Raw genomic sequence first — 14,672 nt, 5'->3', positions numbered from 1 at the left:
ACTCTAAATCCCCGTAGGGGAGAGAGTAAAATACATGCTCAAAAGTTCTCTCATATTGTTGATCTGCTTCTGCAGCTCTGGTGCTAGCTCAGCACAGATTTCTAGGCAAGTGGCCACTTTCCTCGCCCTGAAGTTCTTCCGCCACTGGTGGCTGTCCCAGTTCTTCAGCATAATCCTTTTCCACCAGTCCATGCTTTCTCCTCACACCCAGAAGCACCAGTTGACAGTTGGAAACTGATCTCAGAGAAAGCCATCTTCAACTACAGGCAGGCATTGGGCATGAGTACGCCACATAGATCCATTATATGTTGTGTGATATAACTGTTCATAGAATCATAGAGAAGTAGGGCTGAAGGGCTCTCCACAGATATCTACTAGTGCGGCTTCCAATCTGTGGTATGGGTACCACCAGTGGTTTGTAGACAACTGGCCAGTGGTGCATGTTAACAGGTTTTTTTATAATTACTTTGTATGACAAAAAATTGCTGGTGGTACTTAAGGTTGTATCATTTTAAATTGGTGGTGCACAATCTGTCAGAGTTTGGGAACCGCTAATTTAGTCCAATGCCCTGCCTGAGGTAGGACCATCCCTATCCAAACCATCTTATACAAATCTACTGTTTAACCTCTTTGAAAAACTACAGTCAACCCTGACACACCACAAGACCTAACACCCTAGCCTGCCACAGGAAAAGCAGGGGGACCACGATGGCCAACATCCTGCTGTTGGAAAGTGTGGTTCTATGTGCCTGACCCTTGTACATCATTGTTTGTAGCCACCTGCTCATGTAGATGAGGAGTGGAAGGTATTTGCAGATTTAGCAGGAGAAATCCATCTACATCTCAATCTATGGTTCTGATTGAGGATCAGTGGCTGTAATGTACTCTGCACAAACATTACAGGCACATTATATATGAAAATAAAGATGATCATGCACCACAAAATTCATATACAGATTTAAATTTACCTAAAGATGAGGAGTATGTGGACTGTGGGTTACAGATCAGCCTTATAGCTAATAATTTTTAATACTGAGTTTAAAAACCTTCTATAGGTTATCTTGTATGCGTATTGAATACACCGGTATACTTTCAACTGTTTAAAATCATTAATCTATTTTGTTCTTTCTAATTTTTAATTTTATTACTGATGCCAGTACAAAGAGCCATTAGTGTGTCATTTTGCACTCTATCATTTATGGTTATATTGACCTTTTCACATGTCTGTGTCAACTTCTTCCAATGTAACATGGAACCAAAAAGACACCTAGAAGGAACAGCCATTTACATATTGTGTCTCTTCAGTGACTATGAGTTGTTCTGCTCATCTACAACTTTGTGCTTCTGTTTTCAGCTTACTGAAGTCTCTTCCTTGAAACAAGTTATCACATGCATTTGCACCAAAAATACCTGGCACATAGAAAAGAAAATGTTGGCTTTACTTCATCTGTACTCAGGCTATGGGGATTTCTGACATCAATGTGGCAAAAACTTTGCTGATGGTTTCCAAATGTATGAGTAGGGTTTACTAAAAAATTCAGCTGGAAAGCTTAATGTGTTCCAAACATGCCAGTCTATCTAGTGCAATGATTGTCAACCAAGGTGCCTGATAATATTAGAAGTGCTAGGTGTGCAAACACCTACATATGATTGACACCCCCCCCCAAAACAAAATTCAAAAAGGAATCCACAGTATCAAAAACATTCTGACTTGTTGTGGTCTTTCTGAATTCTTTCCAACAGAAAAAAACCCCCTCTCCATTATTCAGGGGTCAAAAAAACCCTCCACACTGCTCCCTTGCACCGTGGAAAACTGAATGTGTGGTATGTGGCCCCACAGATGTGTATGTAGCACCACATATTGTACAGCCATGCTTGTCTGGACACAGCCATATAATGATAAAAAATTACTGATAAATCTGTCTCTTTTAGAGAACTATGCCCCTAAATCTGAAGGTCTTTCTGCATTCTTACCTAGAGGAGGCAGCAGTAATTGTGTAAGTTTTCTATATAATGTTTAGCTAGGAAATTACAGCATTTCTTCTTACAATGTGCACTTTTCTCAATCATCCTCAGCTTCACATCTTTAAGTAGCATTTCATACACATAGTCCCTTGAAAATATTATGGAGATAGCAACTAGGAAAAAAAGCTGTCTTTTTACTTGGCTTGTGTTGAACCTATTGTACTTATGCGTTCTGTAGGCTAATTCAGCTCCCAGTATATTTCTAGGTGCAATTTAAAGTATTCATCTGTTATATAATGTGCTATACTGGCTGCATCCTAATGACCCATTTAAGGTCACCTCACTCCACATTCTTCTTGAAAACTGAGACATCTCAGGCATTCTCACTCATGGCCCTTAGGTTTTAATGTTCAGAAGCTTGTTGTAGCCATGTCATTTGCAAGAATATTTAAAAACACTTCTAGGCTTGTATTTGGTGTTTGGGAATTGCATACAGTTATAGGGGATTCCTGCAATTGATGTAATGTCTTTAAGGTTGTGCAAAAGAGGCCAAATACAAATATAAAAATCCTCTTAGTACAAAAGTGTGTAGAGTCAAATCTTGTGCAAACAGCATCAGCCAAAGCTTTTAGTTGGGATTGTCAACTTTATTTTATTAATAAAGAGTCCATTATAGGCAAAAATTTTGTGACTTAAACTGGAACCAACAGACTACAAAGCTAGCACAAAAAGCTACTTTTTTTTAACTCTCTCCAGCTCAAATCCTTTGCTTAGCATAGCTTGATTGGACCTGAGAATCAGGGCTTCAAACTACAAAATCTACCAACACTTCTTACCAGATATCTGGAGCATTCACTGAATAATGAGACAGGGTGTTCTGTGTGGACTACCTCTGTACTCTTTCAAGAGAAATGCTGTTTGTAAGAAAGCTTCTGAAGACAGCAGGCGCTTCAAAGAGTGAAGAGCTGCTGGATGCTAGCACGGTAAAACAGGCATCCGTGATTCCAAGACTGCTTCCCGGGGGAGCAATAGCTTGTACTTTTGTACTTCTTGTTTGAGGACCTGCAGTTTAAAGCTGAATAGATCATACGGGAAGCTTTAGCGGAAGCCAAGAAACACTGCAGGCTTTTCTTGTAGGATCTAGCAGTTGAAGACAACATCTTTGCGAAGTTTTCACATACAGATGTAATACTGTTCTTCCCAAGGGCAAAATAAAAGTGAGCTAGCACTCACAGTTGTCTCTGGAGTTGCACCTACTACCCCAGTGCTTAAAGCTGCTCAAAAGAACAACAGAGAAACACCCAACCACAAACAGTACTTTACAGAAGCTAAAGAAAAGCCAAAGAGTTTTAAGACCATCATTAATAGAATTCTTACTTCTTTATATAATGCTGCCAGCTTTTTTAATCTTATACTTACAAAAAAGAAATAACCAACAACCAGAACAAGTCAACTAGAACTTTCTTAATATTTAAAAAAGAGCTACAGCAACAAAATGCTTACTGCTACCCCAGTCACTACTTCAAGTATAATTCTCTTTTTCCTGACTCTAACAACCTTCACAGATTTACAAACTTAAAATCACCTGCTACAAAGGATGTTTACTAGTTTAGAGCTTGGGCTACAAGATTGTCTAATTCTAAATACATAGGAGACTGAAAACCAAAGAGGCTGGTTTTGTTTCACTGTGTGGTTTTACAGTTACCTAACAGTCATGGGGCCAAATTTTATGCTCTTCTATAGTACAGCAAATATTAGGTAACTAACCAATGACTTCTATGGGCTCAGCTACTACAGTTTTGAGAAGCCAGACAAAGACATTTCACATGCAAATTGTCATATTTGTGTTTAAAATTCACCTTCCATCAATATTTCTAATATTTGTTTAAAGTTGCTGTTTCTGCAAACATTCCTGCCAGTAAACTCATTTGCTATAATAGTCTTGTGAAGCAAACACAAAAGGATCTTAAAACACAGCCAAAATAAATTCCTCTTTCTAAAATCCAAGCGAACATTCATGGAATGTTTTTTGAGGTATTCGCCCAGCTTTACAATTGATATCCTTGTCCTAGGATTAGTGGAAAATTGATGCTTTTAACAAACATCATTTGATCCACCTCCTTTCAGTTTTAGAATTCCAAAAATAACCCTCAAGTCTAAGCATTACCAATTGTTTTCCATTTAAATAATGGAAACACTGGAGAAATGAAATCCATTCCCTAAGATGAATGGCCTTCATGCCACTAGAGGTCACTCTAGGAATTAAGTTAGTATACAGCATGTTGCTAGTAGTAACTGAACTTTTACAGAAATGGCCTGTTGTTGCTTTAGGTTTCAAACAAAAATAATCCGAGGAACAGAACATACTGTAACACTGCAGTGTGATTACAATTGTGAAATATTAAGAGAAATCTTTCTCTTGTGCCACTTCTTTTCAGGCCATCATCATAGTTGACTTGAGGGCATTACGTACAAGTAGACTACTTGTGTTTTGCCTAAAAAACAATGGGCTTCAAGGCTGAGAAATGCAGTAATGTGTAAGTGCACACACGCACACAATCAGGCAGCTATGGGGAAGGTCCAGACTACAAAGTTGCATTCGCATACCTAGCTGTACTGGGAAGAGGCTGTTTTGTTTGTCTCATGCCACGGAGGGGGACAAATAAAATATACATTTGTCAGACTTCAGGGTAGTAGAAAATCTTTAGACTGTTCCTGAAAGGACCCTAAAATAGCCTATGCATGATACTGACTTTTAGTCCAGAAATAACAACCTTACTTTAGATCATTTTTACTTTCAATTAAAGATATTATTTTCCAGGGGCTACCTTGGTTCTGTGTGAGAAAACTCAAACTTCCACTCTTCTCAGCTTTTATTATTTTGTGATTGAAAACACTTGTGTGTCCTTCTGTTACGGCATTAGTTTAGACGGGGAATCTACTTCTTCATGTGAACAAAATTAAAATGGTTTCTCAGTTATGAAACAAAGTATGAAAGAAACTGAGCTCAGTTTAATTAAAAAAGGAAAGTAAAACATGACATAAACTAGCAATCCCAAAGTGGGCGCTGCTTTTCCCTTTCTCCCATCACCCTCCCAGGGATTGTCAGGGACTAGCTGGGAGTCATGAACCGACCAGTTTATATTGTAAAAAAACATGTGTGTCTCTAGCCATCACAGTTGCACACACATGAAAAAAAAAACTTCAACATTTGAGCTACGTATAATTAATGTAGCAATACTTGCCTGTGCTTGTACAGACCCTGAAGCAATCATGCTGAGGTGTGAATTACCCCATTCATTTCAGTAGGTGCTAATTAAAATGCCAATAATGATAATTAAATGGAAGTGTTGTAAGCTTTTTTCATTGCCAATCAAAGTATATAAGAGAGCATACTCTATTATGATAATCTAAAATATGTGTAGACCTTTAACAACCCATTGAGAGGGTGACACAGAGGCATAATTTATTTCATTTTTTCAAGGAGTTGCTTAATTTTCAAAAGTTTGGGAATATGTCATGTAAATAAAGATATAGAGGACAGCAAGCTATGGAGAAGGCCACAGACTCCCACCTGAGGGCACCAATACACATGTCCGATGCCTGCTCCAACGTGCTCTAATAAGAATGCATTGGAGAAGACTCAATTAACTGAGTCTGCTGGAGCATGGTAATTAGCACAGTCCGGCAGCCTTGGTGTCACCTGTATTCAGCGTCCCCATGCTTCAAAATGGCAATGATAAAGGTCATTGAACAAGCATTAGTTAAAGCGCCCCTGCTATCATTTTGAAGTGCAGGAGGCTGAATATACGAGACACCGTGGGTGCTTTAATTAGAGCTCCTGGGAGCTGCTCTAATTAAAGGCTTGCCCCAACCCTGTAGCATATGTAAAGATGCCCTGATGAATGACCATGTGCAATCTTAATACAAATGAAAACATAAACTGCACAAAAATCTGGGCTCCTATGCGTGCTTCAGTCAGAATCTGATGGCAGTTGAGGTCCTAATTCAAGGAGAACAAGAAGCAATGGCATGTTAGTTACCAGTTTTTCTGACTCAGTTATTTCTTACTGTGTGAGGAGAGGGCTTTTTCAAAGAAAGTTTTCTGCATAATGGCATTGTGGAGTGCCTCTTCAAAAATTACAGTGTGAATACCAAGTTTCAGTCCAAACTTCGTTGCTACAAGCCAAGCCAAGTCATAAATCTTGGAAAAACAGAGTTTTGTAATAAAAACACTGACTTTGAAATCTGAGGACAGTTCCCTCTGATGGTCCAAATCTTCCACCTTTACTCAAATGAAATTGTACCTTACTTTGCAAACAGCCCCACTAAAAACAATGTGGCTGCTCAGAATTCAGAAAAAATGTAGCTACTGCAGCATAGGTAAGCTCTAGTTACTTTAAGCAAACATGGTCCTAATGTGGCCACAACTCTGATGGCAAAGCTATATTGTTTTGTGGTAAAATAAAAACAACCTGCCACAGGAGAAACATGTATGTCAAGACTATTTCCTGCCCACCTAAGATCTCTGCTCCACTCTCATCTACAGCAGCTGCTCTCAGGTCTGCTGGACACTAAGGGCTTGAAAGTGGGGCCCCAGGGCAAGGCTGGAGCAGCCTCACTGGCAAACTCGTGGATCTTGAATGTGCCCGTGGACTCAGGTGCATGGAGGGTGCTCAGCCCTATTTTTCCTTTATAGCAGTACAGATCTACACGTGATGCTATATAAGCAGAAGATTAATTCTACTGCACATTAGCACGGAGGGAAAAGCCCATGCTAATGCACTAATGCACAGTGTAGTTAGTCTAATGTGCAGTACCTTAACAAAAAAAACGTTCCTCTGTGCTAACTCACAGTAGCGCCGATTACGGCACATTAATTTAGTACTGTCATTACAGGTACTAAGCTTAATGTGTGCTGTAATTACAGCGCATTAATGCATGTGTAGACATGCCCAGTATAGAGACAGTGTTTACTCCAATGTCAAGTTGATTCAATTCCATTGTTTTTATTGCTTTATTTTCTGCAGTAGTGTTTGATGGATGTAAAACTGGAACAATGTAGTGGAGAATCAGACCAAATATTTTACTCATTTGCTATTTCATAGTACCTTATCATAATTCTGCCCTTGAATCACATCAGCTATATTTATGGCCCAAATCCTAGTATGCCTCTAAAGTGCCTCCATATTAGCTTGCTACTTATCTCAGAGTACATATCTCCCACAGAAGGCCTGTTCCTAAGTTTCCCATTGTGTCAATGGGAAGCTTAGTGCAGCCCCTACTGAACCCAATGGAGGTGAGTAAGCTTCCCATTTTGGGTGTAAGAGGGAGGCAGCTGGGTGCCTTCAGAAGGTGATCCTATTATACCTGTTCATTTTATTCTGCCCTGGGGAGGTGCCTACCTTTGTGCTCAAAGACATCTCCCATTACATTTATAGGGAAACCTATGAACTGGATAAGTAATGTGCTTCTGTCAGGCAGGAGTTCGGGTTCCTCAAATGCACTAAGTGGGAAGTTCCTTAACTAGCAATCCTTGTACTTGGCTGCTGCACTTAACATGGCACACATCAAAGTTGCCAGATGGAGGAGAAGCCCTCCTACCTTACAGCCCAGTAGTCTAGTAATTAGATCATTTTCCAAGCAGTGGGAAAGGCAGGCAGGCAGGCAGGCATTAGACCAGGGATTGGCAGTGTTTATGGGCAGAGTGCCAAAAATCCCTGCAACCTCTACTTCAGGGATAGGCAACCCCTGGCATGGGTGCCAGAGTGTGGCAAGTGAAGGCATTTTGCTTGGCACATGTGCCTCAGGGTGGATGGTGGGGAATGGGTTGCACTGCACTGCCATAACAAGGATCAGGTCTCTTGTGGCTCCCCTGCCATCTGCCCCTGTCACGCCAACATCTTACAAGTTGAGGTTGCAGGTGTTTTTGGCACTCTGTCCAAAAAAACTGCTGACTGCTGCTCTACTTGTAGGATGTTGGCATGCCAGGGGTAGATGGCAGGGGAGCTATGAGAGGCCCAATCCTTGTTGAGGCAGCATAGCCCAGGCTCCTTCACTGCCATCCATCCTATGGCACACGTACACCCGCTGCGGGCAATGAACCGGGCTGGGGCTCTGCAGATCTTGGTGAAACTTTGTGCAGCCTCCCCGCTACCTGCCATGAGAAGCCTGGGCTCTGTAGTGGGTGGCAGGGGTCTACCCAGAGCCTAGACCAGCTGTGGCAGGCAGCCAGGAGGCTGCGAGCAGCTGCACTGGGAACCGTGGAGCTCCAGCCTGGGTCATTGTTGGCAACAAGTACATGAGTGTCTCAAGGTGGACAGTGGAAAAGGGGCTGGGGTTGCACTGTCACAACAAGGATCGGCCTCTCACAACTCCATCTCCGTCTGCCCCAGGTACATGTGCACCCGCTGCCAGCAAGAAGCTCAGCTGGGGCTCCACAGATCCCCATGCAGCTCCTTGCAACTTCCCAGCTGCCTGCCACAGCCAGGCTGGACTCTGGGCAGGACTCTGCTGTCTGCCACAGATCCTAGGCTGCTCATAGCAGGCAGTAGGGAGGATGTAAGCAGCTGCACCAGGGTACGCTGAACCCCGGCCTGGCTTGTTGTTGGTAGTGGATGCATGTGCATCTTTGGGCAGATGACGGGTGAGCTGTGAGGGGTCCAATCTTTGTTGCAGCAGCACAGCTCTGGCTCCTTCTCTGCTGTCCACCCCAAGACACGTGTGTCAAGTAAAATGCCTTCATGTTCCACACTCTGGCATGTGAGCTGGGGCCTGCCAACCCCTGCTCTAGACCCCTGCTCTAGACCTCTGTCCGCTGAGAGGTTTGAAGCCACATCACTCGCTCACCAATATAGTGCTCTGACTACTTTGCTATTGGCTGGGTAGGAATGAGGGCATTTTTATTCACTCTTGTTGAAGCCGGCAGCCCAGAATGAGAATGTTAGCGCCAGGAGCACAGCAGGCAAAAAGAAGCCTATGTGGCCCAGGGAGAGTCCCTGGCTTTGGGGGAGAGGGAACCCTGGGTTTTGTTCTTTATTCTCCATGATAATTAGCCATTTTACTCAATGGCTATATAATGCAAAATGTATGGTTAATTCAGTGAGCAAGCAAGAGGGAACTTGATGCAGTATCTTAATGGTTAAAGCATGCAGCAAGGAAGAGGGAGGCCTGGGTTCTGGTCCTTGCTCCCTAGATTGCTCATGCATTTTGCAAGATTTAGTCATTGGCTAAATGGATACGTCTGGGGAGTGGGGAGTAGGGGGGCGCAATAACTAGCGATCAGGCTCTTAGTGGCTATGCTTTATTTTTTCTGAGTCTGCTCTGAAACGTAGAGGGAAAAGAAAATGTTAATCTGATTATGTCTCAATCATGTGTAGCTACACCTTATTCTGTGAATGCCCCTATTGAAATGAAGGTCCACTGGAGTCTTATGGACCATTGGGAAAGTGTGTTTAAGACGCACTAATTTCTTAGCCAATGGCACAAAAGGGAGTAATGTGACTAATACCACAACCAGCTGCTTTTGATTTTACAGATGAATGCACAGATACCCATTTACAGGGCAGCTATGAGCATGAGTCTAAAGCAGGGCCTGAACTCATGCCTCCAGAACTATAGCACATAATCTTAACCACTCCTACTGAAAACAGTGAAATTATTTGCAGAGAAAGGTAGTACTCATTGGGTGCATCTACACAAGATGTTTACTGTGGAGTAGATTAATTCATTCTGCAGTAAACACTGCATGTCTACACGTGTATCTCTATTAGTAGTAATCAATGGCTCAATGTTTAGCTGGCAGCCGCTATCAAGTGGAGTGCCACAGGGGTCAGTCCTGAGACAGTTTTGTTCAATATCTTTGTTAATGATCTGGAAGATGGGATGGAGTGCACCCTCAGCAAGTTGATGGATGACACGAAGCTGGACAGTGTAGTAGATACACTGGAGGGTAGGGCTAGGATTCCAAGTGACCTAGACAAATTGGAGGATTGGGCCAAAAGAAATCTCATGAGGTTCAACAAGGACAAGTACAAAGTTCTGCACTTAGGATGAAACAAACTCATGCATGACTACAGCTTTGGGATTGACTGGCTAAGCAGCAGCTCTGCAGAAAAGGACCTGGGGTTACAGTGGACAATAAGATGGATATGGGTCAGCAGTGTGCCCTTGTTGCCAAGAAGGCTAACAGCAGCCTGGCCTGCATTAGTAGAAGTGTTGTCAGCAGACCAAGGGAAGTAATTATTCCCCTCTATTCAGCACTGGTAAGGCCACATCTGGAGTACTGTGTTCAGTTTTGGGCCCCCCACTACATAAAGGATGTGGACAAGTTGGAGAGTGTCCAGAAGAGAGTAATGAAAATGGTTGGGGCACATGACTTATGAGGAGAGGCTAAGAGAACTGCGTTTATTTAGTCTGGAGAAGAAATGACTGAGAGGATTTGATAGCAGCCTTTAACTATCTGAAGGGTGGTTCCAAAGTGATGTTCTCAGTAGTGGCAGATGATAGAATAAGGAGCAATGGTCGCAATTTGCAGCAAGGGAAATTTATGTTGGATAATAGGAAAAACTTTCTCACTAGAAGGGTGGGGAACCAATGGAGCAAGTTACCTAGAGAGGTGGTGGAACCTCCATCCTTGGAGGATTTAAGACCCAGCTTGACAAAGCCCTGGCTGAAATGATCTAGTTGGCGATGGTCCTGCTTAGAGCATGGAGTTGAACTAGATAACCTCTTGAGGTCCCTTCCAGCCCTAACTTTCTATGATTCTATTATTCTATTAGGTTGGAGTAAATTAACTCCACAACACCACAAGTATAGACAGTGACATGGTTGGCTAGGACACAGGGGTGCCTGCTGGCTAGCCCTGCACTGGAGCACTCTTGTACCCCAGTAAGCCCCTCCTCAGCATGTTGAGCTGCAGGGGAGCAGCCCTGGGCTGGCAGGCTGAACCCCACATTCAAACAGTGCATCTGGGAGCAATAAGCTCCAGAGTTTATTGCTTCACATTAACTGCACATGTAGATGTGCTCATTGTCAATGAAGACAGTAGAATTTAGCCCATAGTGACTTATATAAGGCTTCTTTGCAGAGACAGAAGTACGGTACAATCTGACATTCTTCATCTCTAATGAAACGCCTCAATTATTGGTATGCTTTTTTAACATCTATCAAATGGCGATTTAAAAGAAGAGACTGCTTAAAAACAATGGACAGAGAATGGGAATTTCATACAATGAGAAATACACATCTTAAGGGTGGCTGTCAGGGGAAACAGATCATCGCTGCTGAAAGTCCAACTAAAATAGCTCCTTAAAGAGGTTAGCTCCTTAAAGAATTTGGAACATAAAATGCTTTAAATAATAAAAAAAGGCAGCTGGAAAATGTTAACACTTAGTTTCTAATTGAAACGCTGTGTTTTATTTTATTTCAACAAACCTTAATTTGGCTTTTTACCAAGCAATTTTTGCTCAAAATCCCTTGATGACTTTATGGTCATCAAGCAAGATCCTAAGAGAATTGACACCTGTTATTCTGTGGAAGAATACACACTGAATAAGATAAGCAGGAAAATAATGAGCTCCAATTCATAGAATAAACATTAAGTCAGAATGTACAGAATATTTAGAAGGATGAATTAATGAATGGAAAAAAAGTCTGGAAAATATTTTGTGTGGTCCAGACTTACTGATGATAAGCACAAAGCAATGTTCTCACAAAAGCCAAAAACACATGGATGGCCCACTGCATTGAGGAAACATAATGAAATATTTACAATTTTGGCATGCAACTGGCAGAACCTATGCAATACCATTTCCCTGGGACCTGAAGAAAGGTCCACGCTTACCTCTTTATGAAAAGCAGTTGAATATTTATTAAAACAGCATTTTCAACACCGTTTTCTATATACAACAAGGAGTCATTAAGTGGCTGAGACAGGGCCAGATGTTACAATGTAGACTGAAACATACAATTGGAATGCATACAGTTTTTACTCCTTTGAAACATGGCATAAAGAGTTCTCACAGACAGCAGTTGTGGTTCATCTTAGAGCAGCTTCTAACTGCAACATATTGTGTTAGTTTCCATGTTGGTGTAATTGTGTATAGTTCTGCTGAAGTTAATAACACTACAATCATTTACACCCACTTAGGAATTGACTCATTGAATGTACCTGCTGAGGATTTGAGTGATTTTGGCTGCTGACAAACATGGGGAAAAACCCCCCAAAACAGCACTGCTGGAAAAGAAAATGCGTAGTTCAACTCAGTTCTCTAGTGTCTGTATAGATTGTGCGCTTCAGCGGGGCTTTTTGGTGCTTTGATCTAATAGCTGATTCAACTGGCTATTAGATAAAAGCACCAAAAAGCCCCGCTGAAGTGCACAATCTATACAGACATTGGGCAAGCTGGGTCCAACTAGCACAATGCCTCTTTTGGGCATGCACTGCACTTGGTACAGGCTTGGGCTGAGCTTAAAGTAAAATGCTGATTTGGGGAGTTTTCTCACAACATGTAAGCAGACTATGTCTCTTAAACTTGAGGACCCTAAGCATTTGATAGTAAAAGCAATTAGCATAATAAATGCATGCTGTTTCTACCTTGGGTATGCTGGTGTTTTTTCCTCCTCCCTATGCCTATTCTTCAGAACTTAACACTTTAGAGTAGGTAAAATCTGTATACTGTCTATATCTGAGCACAAGTAACAATTATATTAAATATTCTATAGTCATTCTGAAATACATTAAAAAACAACTCAGATTTTGTGCTCATGTCACAATCCTTAGTTTGAACTTCAGGCACTGAATAAATAAGTTGAGGGAGTTAGGCCCTTAGTTTGGCATTTTGGCTTTTAGGGTACCTAAAGATGTACCTCACATGCAGTGAGGCTGTTCTGATGGACCTCACATGCAGACTCAATTAATTGAGTCTGCAGGAGCAGACTCCAGCATCATGTGCATCAGCATCCCCATGCTGAAAAATGGTGGTGGGGGTGCTTTAACTGAAACTCATTTGACAAGCTTTAGTTAAATAAAGTGCCCCTGCTGCTGATTTTCAGTGTGGCGGGCGGGTCGCAGAACCGCTCTACTTAAAGTGTTCCCCACCCCCAACACACACACTCCTGGAGCACATGTATAAAAGCCCTTCATGACTTGTATCATAAGGGTTGGCCTTTAGGGAAATAATCTTGTGTTAAATTTCATTTTATGAAACTTCTATATAAGCAAGTGAAGAAATGACGTACAACATTTCTACAGAATATTGTCAATATGGAGTCACACTTTTTGAATGTACATACTCGTGACACCTAACTGGAGTCCTCTGGAAACTGACTTCTAAACACTCCTTTATCAAACTAAGCATTTGCTGTGGGGTTTTATACAATCTGAAGCTCCATTTCCTCTAGCTTATTTCAGCTAGTGGCATCAGAACTTTTATTAATGCTCCTGTTGTCCCTTTGGCAGTTGTGCTGATATATTATTTTTCAAGCATTTTAAAAATATTTGTCTAGTTTAATTTTAAAATGTAACAGCTGAACAGTGCTATTAGGAGCTATCAGTGCTGCGTCATTTAGGTCAGGCCACCAGCTTGTTGGCCTCTATTAGGGACCAATTCATTGGCTCTGTCTTGAGTTTGAGTTCAATGGCTCTGTACTGAGTTCTGCTGAGTTTGCTTTTCAGCCTTCTTGCTAGGATCAAGGGTACTCCAGCACATTGTTTGAATCTTGGAAGAAAACCAGATCTAAGTGCTGGCTATCTTACAAAAGCAAGATATTGGTTTTAGTAGTCCAATAAGATGCAGCACAGTCTAAAATGACTCCAGCTTTCTAGGTGAGTAAGAACTATGGGTCTCATCTCTGGGAATCTCTGAATAAGGAGGACTTGAAAGCACCTTAAGCTGAGTCTTGCAGTATGGCTAAGCTGATACCCAATCTTAGTACTAACTGAAATCCAGAACTAAGAGGATCCAAGAAGGCAAAAAATATGAGGACAGAGAGGATTCAGATCTGTCTCTCACTGTTTTGGCATTAAAAAAAACTAACTCTGCTTACACATGTTAAAAAAACCAACCCCCTCCGCCCCCCCCGCCAAAGTGTACTTTACTGGAAGAAGCAGTACGTTACTTCAACCTGGCTCTGCAGCATCTGTATAGATTGGGTGCTTTGCTGGGGCTTTCTGGCAGGTTTACCTAAAGCTGATTCAAACAGCTATTAGATAAAAGCACCAAAAAGCCCCATTAAAGTGCCTGATCTACACAGACATCGGGCAAGCCAGGTCCAACTAAGACACTGTCTCTTCTGGGCACGTTCTGGGCTCAGCACAGGAATGTGATCAATTTAAGTAAAGCACTGCTTTTTTTAACATCTGAAAGCAGCCTTAGAGGTCACTTTTTAAGCAGAATGTTTTACAAAGTTTTTTAATAACTTCATTTACTGCTTATGGCATCAGTTATCATGTTAGTAAAATCTTGACAGTGTTCATGAAAGATATGAAAAGGTGATGTGTGGCAATTACACATTGTGAGGAAAATGTATCACCTACTGCAGAAAATATGAAAAACAAAGGCCAAATATTTTACTTGATCTCATATTGCATACACTGTCCTTTCACTTCATGTAGATTTCATAGATTTCATAGACATTAGGGCTGGAAGGGACCTCGGGAGATCATCGAGTCCAGCCCCCTGCCCAAAGGGCAGGAAGTCAGCTGG

General features: G+C 41.7%; 1 protein-coding gene across 3 annotated transcripts in view; it reads right to left on the bottom strand.

Annotated features, from left to right (window-relative positions):
- The window catches only part of KIF6 (kinesin family member 6), a 415,530-nt gene that overhangs the window by 39,279 nt on the left and 361,579 nt on the right, over positions 1 to 14,672 (bottom strand). The window lies entirely within an intron of this gene.

The sequence above is a fragment of the Crocodylus porosus genome, unplaced genomic scaffold (genome assembly GCF_001723895.1).
Source record: "Crocodylus porosus isolate Cpor-Errol unplaced genomic scaffold, CroPor_comp1, whole genome shotgun sequence".
In the NCBI taxonomy this organism is placed as follows: domain Eukaryota; kingdom Metazoa; phylum Chordata; order Crocodylia; family Crocodylidae; genus Crocodylus; species Crocodylus porosus.
The sequence above is the reverse complement of the archived record's forward strand: the minus strand, read 5'-3'. Positions and strand labels throughout refer to the sequence as shown.